The sequence below is a fragment of the Dermacentor albipictus genome, chromosome 3, assembly GCF_038994185.2.
Source record: "Dermacentor albipictus isolate Rhodes 1998 colony chromosome 3, USDA_Dalb.pri_finalv2, whole genome shotgun sequence".
Lineage (NCBI taxonomy): Eukaryota > Metazoa > Arthropoda > Arachnida > Ixodida > Ixodidae > Dermacentor > Dermacentor albipictus.
The window spans coordinates 8723086-8738649 of NC_091823.1; the positions used below are offsets into that span (position 1 = coordinate 8723086).

The 15564-nt window shown below is 44.5% G+C and overlaps 1 long non-coding RNA gene across 1 annotated transcript; it reads right to left on the reverse strand.

The window, feature by feature from the left end:
- Positions 1–13116: 13116 nt before the first annotated feature.
- On the reverse strand, positions 13117–13901 carry LOC139057804 (uncharacterized). Its single transcript, XR_011513004.1, has 2 exons — positions 13636–13901; positions 13117–13271 (listed from the first exon to the last, which is right to left on the reverse strand). It is a non-coding gene; the product is annotated as an uncharacterized lncRNA (long non-coding RNA).
- Between the last annotated feature and the right edge of the window lie 1663 nt (positions 13902–15564).

Below are 15564 nucleotides of genomic sequence, written 5' to 3' on the forward strand. Positions count from 1 at the left end.
GCTCCTGTGTTGCATAACTACAGTCACCTGAGCTCCTGCAAGTGATGTTTACCACGTGAGCTACTGCACAGAGTGGTACTGGGTCGTTTATAGCTTATAGTAGTAGTTGCATTTATTCACCTCAGGAAAGCTGGCCAGCTACGGACTGCCACTGCGAAGCTTGCCAAGGGTGATCGTAATGACCCCAAATGGAAATGAAAAAGACAAAAGGGAACATCTATAGAGCGTTCATGTACAGCCCTTGCGATGGGTAGTTCTGCCAATGTTGAATTACCTCTAGCATTGAACAATGAGGACGCTTAAAAAAGATTATGCATGGCAAGCAATGACTACAAACTTCACTTAAAGTTGGCGCTCGTCCTATGTGTTGTTTCAGTTTGGTATCGTTCTTCAGTACGGCACAGTTGTTTCAACATGTCTCATAAACTCTCCGAATCTTCTGCATGTCTAAGGTCAATTTCTAGAATTGTGTGGTCACTTCGCGGTACATTCAATGCAGAATGCTTGCATCAGTCAAAGGTGATGCACAGTGGCAGGCAAAATCCCCCCCCCACCCCTAAAAAAGCACACGGTGTGAGCAATGATTGCATTTGTGGTTCTAAAAATGGAATGCACTCTATTGATGGCAGTTCAGCACAAGAGAGTGACAGCATCTAGACCCTAATAATCTCGCTAGGAAGCATACTGTGGCTACCTAGTGGCAGAAATTCAGCAATTCGCAACCAACCAAACATTGCCGCTCGTGGTAGGGACATGTGTTCCATACAAGACGGCACCAGACAGTGATGTACGCAACTTGACATTGCACCAACCCGAGCGATGAGGTGAGTTGCATGGGTGGATGAGGGACCGCACTTTCAGCTGTAGTATTTGAGTATCGGCAGGACTGTTGCTTTGGGGGGCATTTTAACAATGTCGACACCAACTTTTCTTGCCGTCCTATAGTCCCCATGCATTCAAGAATATCGCATGAGTGTACTGTCAGCAGCCGAGATGATGGTCAATGATAACGTTAAAAACAGAAAAGGGGCCGTTTCTACACACTCCAGGGTTAATGGTCGCGCTGCTCCTAAGGAAATCAAAGCCACACGTGTAGGCGACCAACCCACACATTTGGAACGCACCAAATGCCAAATGTAACACTTGAAACCATTAACAGTGTATGTCCTTGCACTGTTCCTCAAGGTAACTAGCACAATGAGCAGAGGCAAAGCGATGTGCTGACTTTTCTGTAAGAGAATGTCTCGCAACCACGTTCTGCAGTGAACATGGCAAGAACAACATCATAGCTCCTTCCAGGTTGAGAACCGTATCGGTAGCTCTCAACTTATTTCAGGTCTCCATTGTGTTTGCCAATTGGCGTCGTGGAAATTAGTCTACGTATAGTTCGTACAATTTAGTCATATTCCCTTTGCATGGGGTTGTGACGGATGGTATCTTAATTCCCTTTCCACGAAAACAGTGAGATTTTAGTGAGCACCGGCCAACATGTCTGGCGCATGCTTTGTGGGGGCGCATGCTTGACAATCTGCTCAAGGCTGTTGTCATTTATGGAAAGAGCCTCAAAAGTCTCTGCAAGAGATCTGCCATCGTAGCGGAGACGCTAGTTTCTCTTCCAATACTATCTCATTGTGTGGAGCATTTTTTACAACCGCTGGATCTTCAGTGGGAAGGCTACTAGACATAAGTTCGTACAGACACCGCGCAAAACTGTGAAGGTACTTCATAAGAGATCCCCGCCGCGCTGGGGCAGCGCCTGGGGTCACGTATAGGACGATCGCAACTGATCTGGGGTCCCTCACAACGGCGTGCCTAATAACGAGATCGTGGTGTTGGCACGTAAAACCCCAGAATTGCGACATGAGACACTACGCTGGCTGTATCGTACGTCAAGTTCCTCGTTCGCGCCTTGTCATTGCACGAGCGAGGCGAGTCTATTTCCCATTGGCACAAGCCACTGCCAGCACAGTGTAGCAAAAAGGCAGGACAGCGTTGGCATTGTATCCACTTTCATTTGAGAATAGTCTTTACCTCGCGAGGTACGCCGTATACAGTGCCGAATGCACGACAAATTCTTCGTTCCACGACCATGCACGCTGCTCGCCGGACGTCGTACAGTTAGGTGTAAACTGCCGCCATGCGAGCCGTTGTGATATTGTTTATACAACAACCCACCTGCTCCTAGGGGCCCAACGAATTTTGCAAAACTTGGCGACAGCACGATAGGGTGACGGACTCGGCAGCCGCTGGGCGAGATTAGGCCTACTGCTACGTACTATGAACGAACGGAATTACACTCAACGACGCAACGGTACACACCTGTACTGCTACGCTACCTTATAACTGTCTAAAATCCGATAAGCTATGCAGTCGTAAGCCCAGCATTAAATGTAAGCAACAAATAAACTACATGTGCACAAGAACCGCACAACGACACCAGCGCGTACTCGACCACTTTCAAGCACCTCCTCGGAAAAAACAGGCTTCTTTTGTGATGGCACACATTCGTTTTAAACAAAATACCAGCGACGATGCAAAATATTGCACAAACCTTTCACACAACGCGTTGCTTATTCCAGAAAGACCGCTTTCACAAACACACCTACCACAGAATCTAAACAGCTGATCGGCCGCCATTTTGTTGTGCATTTTCAATGGGCGACTCTAGAAAAAGCACACAAAGTTTTTGGCAATTTAAGCGACGTCAAGATGCTTTGTAGCACAATTCACATCTTCCTTGTAAGGCTCTGTCATACTAAATTTTGTTATTTCCCTGTACGCGGTCTTCATACTGCGCACTACTTTCTCGAGCGGCATAAATTGCTACGCGGTCTGCATAGAGTTCCTAAAACAACTAGAATGTGCCTTGATTTAGTAGCGTAGGCTGCGCCATCTGTTGAACAAAAAATTTCAAATCGGAGCAATAATTCAGCTAAAGCTTCCTCTTAAGTAATAGCGGCTTTACAGTGTCGATGTATCTGCATCAATGTGTCTTGCAGTCGCGTCTCTCTTCACGCATGGTGTTTGCCCCATCTTGTACCGCTTGCTCGTTAGTGAATATGGTTTAGCTACCTGCTCAAATATTTATGCCAAGACTAGTGCAAAAAACGCCATTTTCTTGTGCCGACATCGAAATGCACGCGTGGTCGGCGAATCGAGGCTGTCGCTGTAGGGGGCAAATGAGCGGCCGGTCGCGACGATTCGGTTTTCCAACGAACTTTTCCTAGTCAGAAGTGCCAAACTGGTCTGCTGAGCGCTTTTTTCTGGCAGCGTATTCATACCCTGTGTAACAAAGACGAGTGCCTGTATACCTGCAGCGCTATTAAAAACGTATCGCACGCTGCTCGAGATTGTAAGGTGCCCCAAATTCTACTCCTCAGCTGGTAAGCTAACCGCCTCTCATTATTTTAATGCATAAGCATTCTTTGGCGAGTACCCTTTCTAAAATCTGCCTGTCACGCGAAAAGTGCAATGCCTTGTATCGACACAAAAATGCGTCATTTCCGAAGTTAAGACGCACATTAATTTGTTAAAGTAGTGTAAATGTAGATAATTCGTATCTGTATGAGCTATAAACGATAAAAAAAAAATTCTTATTTGGAAACTGAATGTGCTCGGGGAACTTCTCCGCCCGCCATCTGTTCCGTGTCTAATAAATCTAATTTGTGCAAGTTTTTTTACATGTCCCTCATGCATATAAAAATACTTACGTTCAATGTGATCGGCAGGAAGTGGCAAGAACCAATTCGAATAATGAATATTCGTAGGTCAAATGATTATTTTATTTTCTACGAACAAAATTGGCAACGAACATTACGAAGTGTTTTTTTTTCCTTGAAAAACCTTTTTTCAATGTAATCTTGAATTTTTTTACTGGTTGGTCACATGACGTGCTTTGTAAGCGGTCGTTGATTCATTTATCTCAAGTGAATGCCCATGATTACGTAAAACTTGATTAGTCATGTCAACGACTACAAATATTCACATCTTCACAGCAGGCACTCGCGCGCGGACGGTTTCGCCAGCCTGACTTGGGTGTTCCAGAATAAATCGCCAGAAGCAGGATTCACTAAAGTGTGATGAATTAATGGTTAATTCTGTACGCGTTCATTAACGGTGAATACGCCAGGATTGTTTTGAACGACCTCATATCTCTGCCAATTAAAGGGGCTTGTGGCGCTACAGAATCACGTACATTTGAAGCCACAGGCATTTTCCTTCATCGTATCGTATCGCACAGTTATGTTTCTGTAGTCGCTTAAGGTTGTGTTCGGAGGCTTGCTCGAGCAAAGTTGCATCTACAGCAAGATATAGCGTTCATAACCTTTCACAAGTACTGCAATGTACTGTTTGTGGTGCACATGTGATCTTGTACGAATGTCGCTGTTTTAGTTTGGCTTGATGTTATGCTCACCTAGCCGTGCTTAATTGTCAAGCCGTCTGCTTGAAGATTTCAATTATGCCTTTGAGCGTAGCACAGCCGCTCGAAATAGCATTTCGTGGATTTTGTTGCACCTTTTCATGCAGCAAATTAGGTGCGATACTTTTCACGGACAACACTTTCCATAACTCAGAAGATTCCACCTACGAGTTGCTTCATGTAAAGCGATTCTTATATCGCTGCTGCGTGGCGTCGTCTTCAATAATACACGCTTTCAGTGTACAGAAGGCAAAATCACAGTCGTGAGGTTGTTCATCACAGTCTGTAGCGCATATTTCGAAGACAAGCACAACAATATTTCCAGTACATTTGGTTTTAAACCTGCATGAAGTGCATCCCTGCAAGCTTCGGTCGAAGTACGTGTTAACTCTCAAGCTGCTTCTGGTGAAGAACTTCGCTTTTGTATCACATTTCTTAGCTTCGAGATGTGTTCGTGAAGACCGATGGTAACTATAAGTCGTGGAATCACGCTGTGAACAAGCGTCCATGTTTCCAGTGAGGAAACAATATATATGTACATGTGTTCAAAAGAATTAAAATATAGAACGCCGTCCTCAACATGACGTTCACACAAGTCGGACTTATCTGCGGGGCATTCTTTCTTTCGGCGGAGCATATGTTTCCGTGTATAGAACTCTCTGCTGTCGTCGCGGTGAGAAAAAAATAGTGGCCATCAGTATCACGCTGCATTTGGCTGCTCGAGCAGCCGTGCGCAAAGCAAAACTGCACAAGAAACCGCTTCCTGTGAAGAGACGCTGACACGCGTCTGCGCGAAACTTTTCACCGGAAGAAACCGCCGCACATCACACGACCATCAACATCATGACAACACTAGCGACATACAAAGCAGCACCATCAAAATGAAAACAGAAATGAAAGCAGAAGCGAAACCAGAACTGGTAGAAGCGACGAAAGACGCGATCGCAGCGGCGTTAGTTCGCGTGACCGCCACTTCAGCCACCTCCCGAGCGGAGCTGTGAAACTGAAGTATATTTAACATAGCCTCCAAGATCTACGACGGCGCGCGCGTTGGAAAACGCGCGCGGGGGTAAATCTCGGAGGCCACAATATCTAAGAACGTTGATTTTGCGTTCACTGCTGGACTGTTCTTGCTCCAATCTTGCAAAAAGATCACATTTTGGCGTCAAACTTATTTAGTATAACACTTGGCATAATTAAATGCCTGATTTCTAAGAAAATAAATGGCTGTGGCTTAGCTAAGGTTAAGCCCAGGATGCGAAGCATACTATCATTTATTTTAGTTGTTGAACCACTGTTTAGCCTGGTGAACTGCTGTTGCTTGGCTATATTTGGTTCGGCTAGACGAAGAAACAACTCATGCAGGCGAGCGCACGAGCTGAGACCCGGCTATGTAGCTACGCGGCCGCAAGCGAGCGCACGAGTTGAGCCTCCGCTTTTGCAGCTGTTCTGACGTCATATGGTAGCTACGCGGCCGCGCGCAGCGCAGCAAGGAAGAGCGTGGTTGTGCGGCTAGTATGCTTCGCATAAAAAAAATGAAATTTGCCTGCGCTTATGGAGAAGAGAGCTGCTGCCATAGAGTTTCTCACTACGGCTGCTGCCGTGACCACGCATGGATGGATGAATGGAAGGTAGGAGCGTCACCTTTGAAACAGGGTGATGGCAGTTGCCACCATGCTCAGCTTTTTATTTTTGTTTACACATGGATGGAGGGTTGTTATGAGCGTCCCCTTTGGAACAGGACGGTGGGTTGCGCCACCAAGCTCTTGCTATTATACTGCCTAACATTCTACCTAAGTTAAACAATAAAAAATAAAAAAATACACTATGAACTCCCACACCCAAATTTTCTGATCCCCTATTGCTAACTGTGCTTTTGTACGTCTTCGTTTTTGTCGTTTCCCTACTTTTCGTCCACCAATCCTCCAATCGCCTCTTACTAATGCCTATTGCGGACATGTTTACTTTTCCACTGCTACCGCTGAACCCAAGGGCTTCAAGGAGGCCAGTGGTGCCTAAATCGCCCGCTGGGTAGACGTTTTCACATTCTAATAAAAAACATGATCCATAGTTTCCCTAGCTTTACCGCAGCAAGCACATGCTTCTTGTTCCTTCTTATATCTCGCTTTATAGGTGCGTGTTCAAAGGCATCCCGATCTCGCTACGAAAAGTAATGAGCTTACCTTTGAGTTATCATAAATTGCGTCTTTCCTGATTCAGTTTTTTCTCTTAAGTAGTTACTCATGGCAGGTTTCCTTTCCATTGCCGCCATGATGAGATTATTTCAGCTTTTCTGACTTTCCGCTTGACCGTCTTTGTTGCTGTGTTGCCCAACCTACAGGCCGCATACTTACTGGTAAGCTTCCTAGTTCTTTTTCTCCACCGTGAATCAATGTTTTTCCTGTACTTATACCTCAACACTCTCCCAGTCCATTTACTTTCTTCCATATTCCTCAGTCGTTCTTCATAATCAATTTTACTATAAGCTTCCCTCTCTTCAAAACTAGTCCAGCCCATATCACCATGCACAGCTTCATTTGTTGTCTTCCCGTGAGCGCCCAGTGCGAGGCGTCCCACTGACCTTTGGTTCCCATCTAGTCCTGATTGTACCTCTGATTTCAAGCAAACAACCGTACTCCCAAAAGTAAGTCATGGAACCATTACACCTTTCCACATACCCTGGAGCACCTCGTACCTGTTGCAACCCCATAGCGCTCTGTGCTTCATTATGGCTGCATTTTTCTTCCCCTTTACTATTATAGTTTTTTCCTGTGTTTCTATATATCTATCGCCCTCGATTATCCATATAGCAAGGTATTTATATTCTGTCACCCGAGGTATTTCATGGCCCTGTATTTCCACTGTCTGTTCACTGTTTTCATTGAATACCATAACACCTGATTTTCTAACACTAAATTTAAAACCTAAATTGTTGCCTTCCTGTCCACAGATATTAGCCAGACGTTGCAAATCACTTTGCTTGTTAGCTAGCAATACAATGTCATTCGCATAAAATAAACCTGGGAGCTGCTGCTCTACTACTGTAGCCGCCTGTTTGTATGAGATTAAACCCGATATTACTTCCTTCTAGCACCCTCTCCATCCTCACCATGTACATCATAAACAGCAGTGGGGATAAAGGGCACCCCTGTCTCAGTCCCTTGTAGACATGAACTTTCTCCTCGCTTCTCATCCCTTTCCATTCAACGCAAACGGTATTTTCTAGGTAAATCTCTCTCAAAAGCTGTAGACAATCGTCACCTAAGCCTTCCCCTTTCAGAATATACCACAAGATGTTGCGGTCTATGTTGTCATAGGTTCCTGTAATATATAAAAAGGCCACATAAAACGGTCTATCAATAAGGTGACAGAGAAATGTGCAGAATATAACCAACCCTTATATATAGCTGTCGATATTCATTATAGATTTACCAATGGCAGTCTCTTATCATAGCCTTGGCGCTCTTTGGCCACTTATGAGCCTTGCGCCAACAAACTCCAATCATCATCATCATCATCATCATTGTACTGTACGTGGTCCTGTGCTGTGATGGTGTGCAGTGATTGTGACAGGCTGTGGTCGTGTGTCCGCGCTCTCTCTCCCTCTCTCTCTACTTTGTCCTTTTCTTTCTACCTCCCTCTCGCCATTCCCTAGCGTACGCAAGCGAACCAGATTTCCCGTTCCGGTTAATATATCTGCCTTTCTTCTTTCTTTCTCCTCTATATCTATAGAATCACAGGAAAGCATCTGCACGCACATTTGATCCTGTGTAACAGGCCGTGAGGGTTAATAAGTTGGCGTCCGGGCACATCCATAGAAAAAATAGCTAAACATCGCTATCATAAGGCGCCATTGACTCGGGGTAGCCGAGGCGCGGCCATTTTCCTGAGGTCATGTCGGTGTGAAAACAGTGGCGCATAACCGTGGTCATATTGAAGCTGTCTATTGAGTACTCACTTTATTGGACACCCCTGTACCAGCCAGGAACGCCAGTGCGAGCAGAACGTAGGTGGTAGGTGCCGCCATTCTAAATAGAGACTATCCACCCTGGTCACGAAGCAGAACGACGCTTCTTTCCTTCACGGTAGCCGGGAAAGACAAGGCAGCAGGTGCACTGCAGATTGCGTTATCGATGGCTGGCCAGGCCACTGTTCCTACCCTTCACTGCCACCCCACCTTCTGTTCCCATCACCGGACGTGGCTGCCCCTTGGACAGCACGTGTGATACGTGGCCAAAGCTCAGTCCAACGTTTTAACACCTCAGGTGCAAATGCATGTCTGAAGGACTTGCGTAGTCTGCTGCTTTCGTGCTGACGTTCTCGGTTACGAAGAAAATACAAATAAAGGAGATAGATATATATATGTAAGTTGGTCTACTTATTCTTGCTTGTGCCTGCACATATATACAGACGTATGCAGAGAGGCTCATATATATGTGCACAGATTTATACACGACAATAGCGTATGCAAGTCGCAGTGCGCTGTTTCAAGCGCACTGCGACTAGGGGTGAGGACACAATAGGGGTGAGGAGGTCGCCGAAGAACAATTTAGAAAACCTGGGTCCAAGCAAAAAAAAAGAAAGATCAGATTGCGATAGCACAAGGAACATCGTATCGTTTGGCATGCCTTTCTAGTACGCAGGAAGGTTTGAGGGGCTATACCTCATGACGATTCCTTTGTGTATGCACTGCGCAAGAAAAGGAGCGAGAGACACAAGCGGATGCAACTCATGCGTATGCGAGAGAAGTGTATCACCCGCAATGAGCAAACCCGATTATTATAGGCAGGTCTAGGCTTTTAAACTTTACATAATTTTTGCACAAAATCCTTCAGTCACTTTTCGTGAAGCTTTAGCTTGATTAGCGCTCCAGACGTTTAAAAAAATGGTTATTTCACTTACGTTCTCTCATGCATGATCACTACGCGTGGTGAAATTTTCAGTTATCTCGACTAAGAAATAGTTCAGGTCAGTGGTTGTGATACTTTCGGCCATCACGGACGCCTTGAATTCCTCACAGGCCAGAGACCCCTTCGACACGTGTACCTTTTGTTAAAGAACGCGCAGAAATTGATAAGTAACCGGGGCTTTTACTAAATAAATGTTTCAATTTGGCGACATTGCGACGTACAGTCAATTGCTTATGTCTTGGTTTATTCACACGTCACTCATTCGGAATGTTTGGTCGATCTATTGGAAACTGACGCTATTCATACCACGAGCGAATGTGCTAACGTCGAAATTTCAGAACGTGTAATCTAGACCCAGGGTTTGGCTCGATATATGGACCCCCTTTTTAATTTATACTTAAGTGCCGACGTTTCGAAGAAAACCAATTCGAAGAAATCCATATGCTCTCTCGAGCATCTATTGGATGTCTCACGACTCGGTTCAAGGAACTATGGTCTATATCCGCGACTCTTGGCGCAAACGAAAGCAATAACCTATCAATATCTGCATCATTGCTCAGCAAAAGGTCGTGTTGCAGTCAGTAATGACAATGGGCTTTATAAGTAGTTTTTTTTTTCAATAACGTCAAAATCAACCATTTCCCAAGACATTTCTATAGATATAGAGTGATCAAGAGATCAGGAGACAAAGCCGGCAATATCATTACGGATATGGATGAGATAGTTCAAGTGGCTGAGGAGTTCTATAGAGATTTATACGGTACCAGTGGCACCCATGACGATAATGGAAGAGAGAATAGTCTAGAGGAATTCAAAATCCCACAGGTAACGCAGGAAGAAGTAAAGAAAGCCTTGGGAGCTATGGAAAGGGGGAAGGCAGCTGGGAAGAATCAGGTAACAGCAGATTTGTTGAAGGATGGTGGGCAGATTGTTCTAGAGAAACTGGCCACTCTCTATACGAAATGACTCATGACCTCGAGCGTACCGGAATCTTGGAAGAACGCTAACATAATCCTAGTCCATAAGAAAGGGGATGCCAAAGATTTGAAAAATTATAGACCGATCAGCTTACTGTCAGGTGCCTACAAACTATTTACTAAGGTAATCGCAAATAGAATCAGGAACACCCTAGACTTCTGTCAAGCAAAGGACCAGGCAGGATTCCGTAAAGGCTACTCAACAATAGACCATATTCACACTATCAATCAGGTGATAGAGAAATGTGCAGATTATAACCAACCCTTATATATAGCTTTCATTGATTACGAGAAAGCGTTTGATTCTGTCGAAACCTCAGCAGTCATGGATGCATTACGGAATCAGGGTGTAGACGAGCCGTATGTAAAAATACTGAAAGATATATATAGCGGCTCCACAGCCACCGTAGTCCTCCATAAAGAAAGCAACAAAATCCCAATAAAGAAAGGCGTCAGGCAGGGAGATACGGTCTCTCCAATGCTATTCACAGCCTGTATACAGAAGGTATTCAGAGACCTGGATTGGTAAGAATTGGGGATAAAAGTTAATGGAGAATACCTTAGTAACTTGCGATTCGCTGATGATATTGCCTTGCTTAGTAAGTCAGGAGACCAATTGCAATGCATGCTCACTGACTGGGAGAGGCAAAGGAGAAGAGTGGGTCTAAACATTAATCTGCAGAAAACTAAAGTAATGTTTAACAGTCTCGGAAGAGAACAGCAATTTACAATAGGTAGCGAGGCACTGGAAGTGGTAAGGGAATACATCTACTTAGGGCAGGTAGTGACGGCGGATCCGCATCATGAGACGGAAATAATCAGAAGGGTGAGAATGGGCTGGGGTGCGTTTGGCAGACGTTCTCAGATCATGAACAGCAAATTGCCATTATCCCTCAAGAGAAAAGTGTATAATAGCTGTGTCTTACAAGTACTCACCTACGGGGCAGAAACATGGAGGCTTACGAAAAGGGTTCTCCTCAAATTGAAGACGACGCAACGAGCTATGGAAAGAAGAATGATAGGTGTAACGTTATGGGATAAGAAAAGAGCAGATTGGGTGAGGGAACAAACGCGAGTTAATGACATCTTAGTTGAAATCAAGAAAAAGAAATGGGCATGGGCAGGACATGTAATGAGGAGGGAAGATAACCTCATTAAGGGTCATTAAGGGTTACGATCTGGATTCCAAGGGAAGGGAAGCGTAGCAGGGGGCGGCAGAAAGTTAGGTGGGCGGATGAGATTAAGAAGTTTGCAGGGACGGCATGGCCACAATAAGTACATGACCAGGGTTGTTGGAGAAGTATGGGAGAGGCATTTGCCCTGCAGGGGGCGTAAACATGATGATGATGATGATGATGATGATTAATGGTCTGCTTTCTACTTTTGATATTTCAGTACACTGAGTAAGAATAAATAAGTTATCGTCTAAACGCCTACCTATTCTGAAGCCATTCTGAAGTTCCTCCAAAATTCCATTATTCTCTGCCCATGTTTGAAGCTTTAATTTGATTGCCTGCATTGCTAGCCTGTATATTACCGGTTACAAACATATAATCTAAAATACAAAGCATAAAAACGCACCGGAATGAATTGTAAAAACCAATCGCCACGTGACAACAATACGTCAATATGTGCTCAATATGTGCTATGTTATCAAGCAAACGCAGACACAGAAAAGACTCTGACAGTTGCCTGTCTTTGTAGCCCGTCACTTGTCCCTTCTGCTACTAATACGTCGCTATTCCCATTTTTCTGTGTCTGCATTTGCTTGATAACATAGCACATATTGAGCACATATTGACGTTTTGTTGTCACGTGGCGATTGGTTTTTACAATTCATTCCGGTGCATTTTTATGCTTTGTATTTTAGATATGTTTGCAATCGCCATCGGTCTATACACGTGTCAGTTATCCTTTGAACGATTCAGATGCATTTTGTTCGCCCATTTTATTCGTTTTCCATGTAAACGTAACTTCATTTGGTCGATAAGCACATGTATATTAACTGTACTGACACCATGCAATGTATATACATATATTCTGATGAAGGCCGGACCCCGGCCGAAACGTCAAGAAACCGCTTGATACGCGTGTCTACTTCACTATATATATATATATATATATATATATATATATATATATATATATATATATATATATATATATATATATATATATATAGCGACTTTAAGTTAAATTAAAATTAAATGACGAATTCGGAGACAGTCACATTCTAATGCACCCCCATTTTTTCGGATCTTGAAAACCGCACTTAAGTGGTGATATTCAATATTAAGGTTTGAAATTCGCATATGAATATCACCACTTAAGTGCCGTTTTCAAGATTCGAAAAAATGGGGGTGCTTTAAAATGTCACTGTCTCCAAATTCGTCATTTAACGAACTGCCCCCAATGCACTAATAAAAAAAAGTTAATTAATATTCTTTTTTGTCAGTTAGCCTTCTGAAGCTCACAAAATTAGCGAGCGGCAAAGTATATCGACCTCTAGGAACTCCTCTGCAAGAACGCCACGTTGACAGCGCCTATGCGTTCTCTCTCTCTCTCTCTCGACAGAAACGACAGACAGAAAACGACAGACAGAAAACGACAGAAGCAACGACAGAAAAAAGATAAACGCAAGAATTCGCAAGATATAAAAAGAACCTTGAACCATGCAGTGTATAAAAGTTCTAACAATATGCTCGAGTGCTTCTTTTTTAAACGTTGAGATGTTAAAAACAAGAGAAGGAAGTGCTTCGCGAGAAAAGATCTAAGAGAAAGACAAATACCAATTGTGTCGAGGCAAGAATGAAGCGAAAAATGTCGATTTATTGTTCCTCAGGCAGTTACTGTGGTCTCAGCGACGGTGTAATTGAGAACTTTGTCGATGTCCGGCTCCCACAGCTTCATTTGAAAACGAAATGCTCGTTCGTAAAGCTGTTCTGGTGCTTGGCTAACGTATGCCTGTAAAGAGAGCGTGCGCATATAGCGTGTCTGTCAATCACGCGTGATACCAGGAAGAAAATTAAACCGCGCAGACAGAATAAGTGCCATTTCGAGCACACATTTTCACGTAAAGTCCGCAAAAGCTCAAGAGACAGTAATGGCTGAGATAGAAAGGAAATACTAAAAGCAGCGTGCTTGAAGGGGGCACGGAAAAACGTAGAAAGGAAGGAAGAAAGACAGGGACAACGAGAAGGTGTTTGAGATTACAGCAAAATATACAGAGTAGGTAGGAAGCCGATTATCAACTGGGGCATAAGTTTGCCCTACATTATGGACATAGAAGTTCAGTACTACAACATCGAGCTGAACTACACGCACACACCTGCATCAAGACGAGTACGGCCAGCCTGACGGCGCTGCCATGGCTTGTTTCGGGGAGGCCGCACAAGACAAGCGCCAACATGTTGTCCAGGACAAGGAAGCTTCCCAGGCAGCACCAGTACTTGAGCCAGAAGGCCTCCTTTTGCCCGTTCTTGGCCTCAATTGAGTTGAACGTGTCCCAGACTGGCCACAAAAGGCCCACGACCAGCACGATTTGACAGCACGTACTGAGACGCATGGCCGTTGATGATAAAGATGATGATTCCTTACTATGGGTGTGAACCCTTTACAGGGGATATGCCCAGGATTGGGTAAGTTTAGGCATAAGCTTGCAGAGGACCATGTCGCTTCGCGAGATTACATCTCTTACGTTTCGATCCCATCCACATTAAAAAAAAAAAAAACACCTCCGTGTGTCTTTCCTAAACCTTCAGCCAGACTTTAAATCCCTAGAATTTCTAAGAAGACAATGCCAGCCCATATTCAAGTAGGGTTACGAGACCATTTTCTGTGTGACACAAAGAACATTCCAAGGTAATTTTCTGAATTAATAGTTGGGTCTTTCAGAAAGTGCCAGCAGTACTGTGAATCATTCTGTATCCTCACATTCACTGTACTTTTCTGATTCATAACTTTCCTAAAAAAAAGAAAAACGAAAAAGCCGACACACTCTGACACCACTTAATTTTAATATTAACTGTACAATTTCAACCTTACCGCTCCTTAATTTTCCTTCCCTCCTATGTTTAACCTCCGATTCAGTAATGGTCGAAACCCTGTAGTGGGCAAGGAGCAAGTAAGCGAGCTTATTTACGTCGCTTTCGTGCATGTTTTGCGTCTGTCCTGCGTTTTATTCTGGATCCTAAATTGGCTTCACCCAAGCTGTGCGTTGGTTGTAGAGCATTTTGTAGAGCATTTTTTGTGTCTCGTTTCGAGCATTTTACGAGACACAAAAGAGAACGCGCATCTTAGGCAACGTCGCGTCGTATTGTGGCTGTACAGTTGGTATGTATACACACACTGTACTGAGGGGCTGCATGGCGTATCCAGGGGAGGATGACGACAGCCCCCCCCCCCCCCCCCCCCCCGCTTCCCCTCCTTTCCACAGAACAGAAAGTTTCAGGAGGTGGGCTCAGAAAGAGCGACGTGAATGAAAGGTGAAAGGGAACCCTTGAATGTGAACGCAAGACGAAGGCTAGTGGTGGTTCGAAGGGGGGAGGGGGGGGAGGGGGGGAGGGGTGGAGGGGAGGGGTTTTTCATGGGGGCAATGCCCTTTCCCATGCACATAAGATTGCGGCCCCACTCATGGCGCGCCTCTACCTCATTCCGTATCGCGAGGACGTATATACGGTATACCGTGCATTGTGATATATACTCCACGTCGGCGCTGAGGCACAATCCTCGTTGCCCAAGCGGGGGATACGCACTAAAGAAAAGCATTATCTAAGTGGCCACTCTATTCAAAATGAAACTTTGACCTCCGCGCTTGTTTTGTTGCATTTGCCAGTGTGCAGCGGGCAGTTGAGGAGGGGAGGGGGGGGGGGGAGATGATGTACTCTTCGCAGGTCGGCTGCCCGAAAGCACATGACCTTTGCATCGGTGGTGAAAGAGTCAAGAGAGCCATTCGCTTTAAGAAAAAGAGTGCTCTAACACGACAAGGAACAGGGACTGAAGTATGGTATTGAAGGCAACAAATAGCGGGAACAATTTAAACTAATAAAACGCGGAATAGATTGAAACTTTCAACAAGGGGCGTGTGTTCCTTCAAGCTATTGAGCATGCCTGTTTCTCTTGAGACTACATATGCTACCCACAAGTGGTATCACAGAATTCAGATTGTATTTAAAACATGCAATGAGTTTTTATCGTTTAAAGGGACACTAAAGACAAATACTAAGTCAAGCTAGAGTGATAGATTAGTGCTCGAGAA